At 42.1% G+C, this 7,500-nt stretch overlaps 1 protein-coding gene across 3 annotated transcripts in view; it reads right to left on the reverse strand.

The window, feature by feature from the left end:
* LOC310727271 (caspase recruitment domain-containing protein 10) overlaps positions 1-7,500 on the reverse strand; it is a 25,447-nt gene that overhangs the window by 16,190 nt on the left and 1,757 nt on the right. The window lies entirely within an intron of this gene.

A 7,500-nucleotide genomic window follows, 5' to 3' on the forward strand; every position in this document is an offset into this window, starting at 1 on the left:
AAAACTACATCTGTGTTTAAGTGATCAGGAATGTAAACATGTCTGTCTGAGACTGGATTACTCACTGTCTGATAAACATCAAAGAAAAAGAGAGAGAGGGAAGAGAAAGAGGGAGAGAGGAAGAGAGAGCTGTGCATATTTTATATATTTATGCCTGCACATGGTCTTGACATGCAAACTCGTATGTTTTATGTTAAAGCTGCAGGATGTCACTTGTCTGTCTAACTTTGTGTAAAACCATGTAACAGCAGAGTATTGACACATCATACATTACACCCGACATTAATCTCACACTCTCACTACACTCTGACTACCGCCTCACTACACTCTCACTACCGCCTCACTACACTCTCACTATCTACTCACTACCGCCTCACTACACTCTCACTACCTACTCACTACCTCCTCACTACACTCTCACTACCTCCTCACTACACTCTCACTACACTCTCACTACCTACTCACTACCTCCTCACTACACTCTCACTACCGCCTCACTACACTCTCACTACCGCCTCACTACACTCTCACTACCTCCTCACTACACTCTCACTACACTCTGACTACCGCCTCACTACACTCTCACTACCGCCCCACTACACTCTCACTACCTCCTCACTACACTCTCACTATCTACTCACTCCCGCCTCACTACACTCTCACTACCTACTCACTACCTCCTCACTACACTCTCACTACCGCCTCACTACACTCTCACTACCGCCTCACTACACTCTCACTACCTCCTCACTACACTCTCACTACACTCTGACTACCGCCTCACTACACTCTCACTACCTCCCCACTACACTCTCACTACCCACTCACTACCTCCTCACTACACTCTCACTACCGCCTCACTACACTCTCACTACCGCCTCACTACACTCTCACTACCTCCTCACTACACTCTCACTACCGCCTCACTACACTCTCACTACCTCCTCACTACACTCTCACTATTTACTCACTCCCGCCTCACTACACTCTCACTACCTACTCACTACCTTCTCACTACACTCTCACTATCTACTCACTACACTCTCACTACCTCCTCACTACACTCCCACTACACTTTCACTACACTCTCACTACCTCCTCACTACACTCTCATTACTCTCACTACAGCCTCACTACACTCTCACTACTGCCTCACTACACTCTCACTACACTCTCACTACCACCTCACTACACTCTCACTACCGCCTTACTACACTCTCACTCCCGCCTCACTACACTCTCACTACCTCCTCACTACACTCTCACTACACTCTGACTACCGCCTCACTACACTCTCACTACCGCCTCACTACACTCTCACTACCTCCTCACTACACTCTCACTATCTACTCACTCCCGCCTCACTACACTCTCACTACCTACTCACTACCTCCTCACTACACTCTCACTACCTCCTCACTACACTCTCACTACCTACTCACTACCTCCTCACTACACTCTCACTACCGCCTCACTACACTCTCACTACCTCCTCACTACACTTTCACTACACTCTCACTACCTCCGCACTACACTCTCACTACACTTTCACTACACTCTCACTACCTCCTCACTACACTCTCATTACTCTCACTACAGCCTCACTACACTCTCACTACCGCCTCACTACACTCTCACTACACTCTCCCTACCACCTCACTACACTCTGACGATTGCCAGGGTCCTCCAAAGCATCCAATAATATTTATATTTATATTTACAGCATTTGGCAGATGCCTGTATTCAGAGTAACCTGTGGTGATTTTATTTACACTCCTTTTCAGCATCTTAACCACTGATCAACCACTTCAACCCTAATTTCCTTGTTCTGTTTAGTTAAATCCAACAGTATCTATACATGTATACAGTCTGTTTTATTTAAACACGTACAAACATGATTTTGAAGCTGTACAGAAATAATGTAGATAACATGACCTGTAAAATTACAGCAGCAAGGTACAACACACTCTCTATATAATTATAAATTTATTGGTTATAAATTAAATTAATAATATAAATAAATTAATCAATTGCTTGGTGGGCATCAGTTTTGTGATGAAGTGTTTGCACAAAGGTGTAAGGGAATGATATAGTGTGAATGTGTTTGGACTGCATATAATCTCACACACACACACATACACACACACACACACACACACACACACACACACACACACACACACACACACACACACACACACACACACACAAATGTCCTAAATAATGTTTGCGCAAAAACCTCAACTGTTCTAAAAATGCACAGAAGCAGCTGTGTTTAAGCTCCGCCCTCTCTCCCCAGTCTTTTTGTCTCTGAGCAAGTCAGAACAGAGCGTTTGGTCTCAAATCCCTCACATTCTCTTCACTTTCACACTTCAATACTTGAGTCAAAGACTAAGCTAAAGACCCGACTTGTACAGTGAATAAACAGCAGAACTGACATGATTAGACTAACAATATTCCTTACAAATGAACCCGAAATGAGTTAAATCAGGACAATGTGGGGGTTTAACAGTGTGGGGGTTAAACAGTGTGGGGGTTTAACAGTGTGGGGGTAAAACACAGTGGGGGTTAAACAGTGTGGGGGTTTAACAGTGTGGGGGTTTAACAGTGTGGGGGTAAAACACAGTGGGGGTTAAACACAGTGGGGGTTAAATACAGTGGGGGTAAAAAACAGTGGGGGTAAAACAGTGTGAGGGTTAAACAGTGTGGGGTTAAACAGTGTTGGGGTTAAACACGTTGAAGTTAAACACAGTGGGGGTAAAAAACAGTGGGGGTAAAACAGTGTGGGGGTTAAACAGTGTGTAGTTAAACAGTGTTGGGGTTAAACAAGTTTGAAGTTAAACATAGTGGGGGTTAAACAGTGTGGGGGTAAAACATTGTGCAGGTTAAACAGTGTGGTGGTTAAATGTTGTGGGGATTATACAGTGTGGGACTTAAACCTTGTGGGGGATAAACAATGTGAAGGGTAAACACAGTAAGGCACTGTGGGGGTAAAACTGTGTGAGGCTTAAACACCATAGGGCAAATTCACAGTGGGCCAAAATTAAAAACTGGGACGAAGTTGTGGGCCAAACTATTTATTGAAAAAATGACTGCAATTGTGCATGTTTTCCGTCTCTCCAGATGTGTAATGTTGAACCTTTTCATATGGAAACAATAAATAAATAAATAAATAAAACACATCAGTGATATTCGTTTCTTTAATTATGTCTGCCTCTCTCTATCTATAGACTTTCGAATTCCTTTATAATGTAAATCATTTTTACATTATCAACAACAAAACAAAAAATTTCCTTCAGTTAAAAAAAGCAATCTTTCAACCATGAACAGTCCATGCCTAGGAGTAAGAAAAGTGCATTAAGACAACATTCATTCATTGGTTGAAGACAGATTCCTACATCTCTTTTTAGATACAAGTGCATCATGTCTGGGGTTAGTCTCTGAGCTGAGCATCATGTCTGGGGTTCGTCTCTGAGCTGAGCATCATGTCTGGGGTTCGTCTCTGAGCTGAGCATCATGTCTGGGTTTATACTCTGATCTGAGGAGATATCCTCAGGTTTGAGTGAAGATGTTCATCAGTGAGACCCCTGAATGGTGTTTTGTTCAAGAGAACAGTTGCACACACAGATATGTGCTGCTGAACACAGAGAGGATTTGAGCAGCTTGGGCACAGAGTTGGAGCAGTGTGTCGGGGAGGAAACATGGAAACTGTGCAGCACACACAGAGTCGTACTTTGACTTGAGCGTGTCTCTACACTGGAGTTCAATCAGCTCCATTTGAAGGTTGGTTGGTGCGCTTCCCAAGTCAACCACAAATGGATTACTGAGCAGTTCAGATCTGCATTTCTGGGCTTCAAAGTCGGTAAATCACCGGGTAAATTCAGCGCTGCGTATGCAGAGTTTTTCAGCGCCAATGCACTAACAAAGCATTGTGGGATTTGTAGTATTCGCGGTGCATGCGCTTTATACTGGCGGGCAGCTCTAATACACATTTGATATGATCTTGCCAGATTTGGCCCGCGGGCCTGAGTTTGACACCCCTGCCATAGGGGGTAAAATAGTGTGGGGGCTAAACACTGTGAGGGTAAACATTGAGGGGTTTTAAACAGTGTAGGAGTTAAACACTGTGGGGGTTCAATAGTGTAAGGAGTTAAACCGTGTGGGGGTTTAACACTGTAATTGGTTAAACAGTGTGGGGGTTAAACAGTGTAGTGTAGTTGTAATTGAGTTAATATTATACTTGACAGGAAAGACTCTGACAGACCCTCATGAAAAAATCCTGAAGTCTCTCAGTGTTGAATGCATTAAGAGTGCTTGCATTGTTTACCTGTTGTATATAATTAACACTAACAGTAACACTGACACAGTAACACTGACACTAACACTAACAGTAACACTGACACTAACACACAGACTTAATGACAAGGGTGAGTGTCTCTCTCTCTCTCTCTCTCTCTCTCTCTCTCTCTCTGATCCCACTGTACATTGTCTTTACCTTTTAAACAACACTAATACATATCCTTCTCTCTAGTGTTCCCACACTACCTCTGGATGGAGTTCTCTTCAGTAGAAGACACTTTGTACAGCTGGAGATGTTCCACATCAACAGCATAAAAATCTATGAAGTTACTGAGCAACTGAAGAACTTTGAGGATGGATTTAGACTGTAATTATTATCAGCAGTCTGCTACAAAGTGCTCGGGACCACAGTTTATATGAGCAGTTCTTCAGGTGAACATCACTGAACACTTTATAACCTCAACACTGATGCAACTGTAATGATGGACATTCAGTAATGAGGATGAGGTTCCCTGTAGAGTCTGGTTCCTCTCAAGGTTTCTTCCTCATGAAGTCTCAGAGAGTTTTTTCTTCACCACTGTCATCACTGGATCAGTCATTAGGGAGAAACTTATAAGGAACAAACTTATTAACACTTATGAACTTTGTTGTAAAAAGTTGTAAAAAGTTTAGTGGTCGGTCATTTGCCATCCAGTGACCAAAGCTGTGGAACGCTCTTCCAGCTAACATTCGATCCATCACTGTGCTGAGTGTTTTTAAATCGCAGTTGAAAACTTTTTTATTTATACAAGCTTTTAACACGTAGCCCTGTTTCAACTGCTTTTTTACATATATATTGTGCTCTTATATTTTTTATATTACTTATATTTTATTGTCTACTGTGTAGTTATATTTTTATATTTTTTATATATTTCTTATATTTTATTGTCTACTGTCTATTTTTTATTTTTGTTTTTTTTTTTACTGGAAAGTGCCTTGTGCTCCTTTTGGTAGCTGTAACACGCTATATAAATAAATTTGACTTGACATAACCTCTTTATCTGTGTAAAGCTGATTTGAGACGATGTCTACTATTAAAAACGCTACACAAATTAAACAAAATTTAATTAAATAAAATTAACTCAGATTAACACTGGCCATCCAGCATTTACATGTTAAAGCTCAGATGTTTGTTCAGTACATGTCAGTGTTAGTGTCAGTGTTAGAGTCAGTGTCAGTGTTAGGGTCAGTGTCAGTGTCAGTGTTAGTGTCAGTGTCTGTGTTAGTGTCAGTGTTAGTGTTAGTGTTAGTGTCAGTGTCAGTGTTAGAGTCAGTGTCAGTGTTAGTGTCAGTGTCAGTGTCAGTGTTAGAGTCAGTGTCAGTGTCAGTGTTAGTGTCAGTGTTAGGGTCAGTGTCAGTGTTAGTGTCAGTGTCAGTGTTAGTGTCAGTGTTAGGGTCAGTGTGAGTGTCAGTGTTAGTGTCAGTGTTAGAGTCAGTGTCAGTGTTAGGGTCAGTGTCAGTGTTAGTGTCAGTGTCAGTGTTAGAGTCAGTGTTAGTGTCAGTGTCAGTGTTAGTGTCAGTGTTAGGGTCAGTGTTAGGGTCAGTGTCAGTGTTAGTGTCAGTGTCTGTGTTAGTGTCAGTGTTAGTGTCAGTGTTAGAGTCAGTGTTAGTGTCAGTGTCAGTGTCAGTGTTAGTGTCAGTGTTAGGGTCAGTGTTAGGGTCAGTGTTAGTGTCAGTGTCTGTGTTAGTGTCAGTGTTAGGGTCAGTGTCAGTGTTAGTGTCAGTGTTAGTGTCAGTGTTAGTGTCAGTGTTAGGGTCAGTGTCAGTGTTAGTGTCAGTGTTAGTGTCAGTGTTAGAGTCAGTGTCAGTATTAGTGTCAGTGTTAGTGTCAGTGTCAGTGTTAGTGTCAGTGTCAGTGTTAGAGTCAGTGTCAGTATTAGTGTCAGTGTTAGTGTCAGTGTCAGTGTTAGAGTCAGTGTCAGTGTTAAGGTCAGTGTCAGTGTTAGTGTCAGTGTTAGAGTCAGTGTCAGTATTAGTGTCAGTGTTAGTGTCAGTGTTAGAGTCAGTGTTAGTGTCAGTGTTAGTGACAGTTTCAGTGTTAGTGTCAGTATTAGTTTCAGTGTAAGGGTCAGTGTCAGTGTTATTGTCAGTGTTAGGGTCAGTGTCAGTGTTAGTGTCAGTGTCAGTGACAGTTTCAGTGTTAGGGTCAGTGTCAGTGTCAGTGTTAGAGTCAGTGTTAGAGTCAGTGTCAGTGTTAGTGTCAGTGTTAGTGACAGTTTCAGTGTTAGTGACAGTTTCAGTGTTAGTGTCAGTGTTAGGGTCAGTGTCAGTGTTAGTGTTAGAGTCAGTGTCAGTTTTAGTGACAGTTTCAGTGTTAGTGTCAGTGTTAGTGACAGTTTCAGTGTTAGTGTCAGTGTTAGGGTCAGTGTCAGTGTTAGTGTTAGAGTCAGTGTCAGTTTTAGTGACAGTTTCAGTGTTAGTGTCAGTGTTAGTCACAGTTTCAGTGTTAGTGTCAGTGTTAGGGTCAGTGTCAGTGTTAGTGTTAGAGTCAGTGTCAGTTTTAGTGACAGTTTCAGTGTTAGTGTCAGTGTTAGGGTCAGTGTCAGTGTTAGTGTCAGTGTTAGTGACAGTTTCAGTGTTAGTGACAGTTTCAGTGTTAGTGTCAGTGTTAGTGTTAGTGTTAGAGTCAGTGTCAGTTTTAGTGACAGTTTCAGTGTTAGTGTCAGTGTTAGGGTCAGTGTCAGTGTTAGTGTTAGAGTCAGTGTCAGTTTTAGTGACAGTTTCAGTGTTAGTGTCAGTGTTAGTCACAGTTTCAGTGTTAGTGTCAGTGTTAGGGTCAGTGTCAGTGTTAGGGTCAGTGTCAGTGTTAGTGTCAGTGTTAGTGACAGTTTCAGTGTTAGTGACAGTTTCAGTGTTAGTGTCAGTGTTAGTCACAGTTTCAGTGTTAGTGTCAGTGTTTGGGTCAGTGTCAGTGTTAGGGTCAGAGTCAGTGTTAGGGTCAGTGTCAGTGTTAGAGTCAGTGTTAGTGACAGTTTCAGTGTTAGTGACAGTTTCAGTGTTAGTGTCAGTGTTAGGGTCAGTGTCAGTGTTAGTGTCAGTGTTAGTGACAGTTTCAGTGTTAGTGACAGTTTCAGTGTTAGTGTCAGTGTTAGGGTCAGTGTCAGTGTTAGTGTTAGAGTCAGTGTCAGTTTTAGTGACAGTTTCAGTGTTAGTGTCAGTGTT

Source organism: Silurus aristotelis (genome assembly GCF_946808225.1).
Source record: "Silurus aristotelis genome assembly, chromosome: 6".
Classification (NCBI taxonomy): domain Eukaryota; kingdom Metazoa; phylum Chordata; class Actinopteri; order Siluriformes; family Siluridae; genus Silurus; species Silurus aristotelis.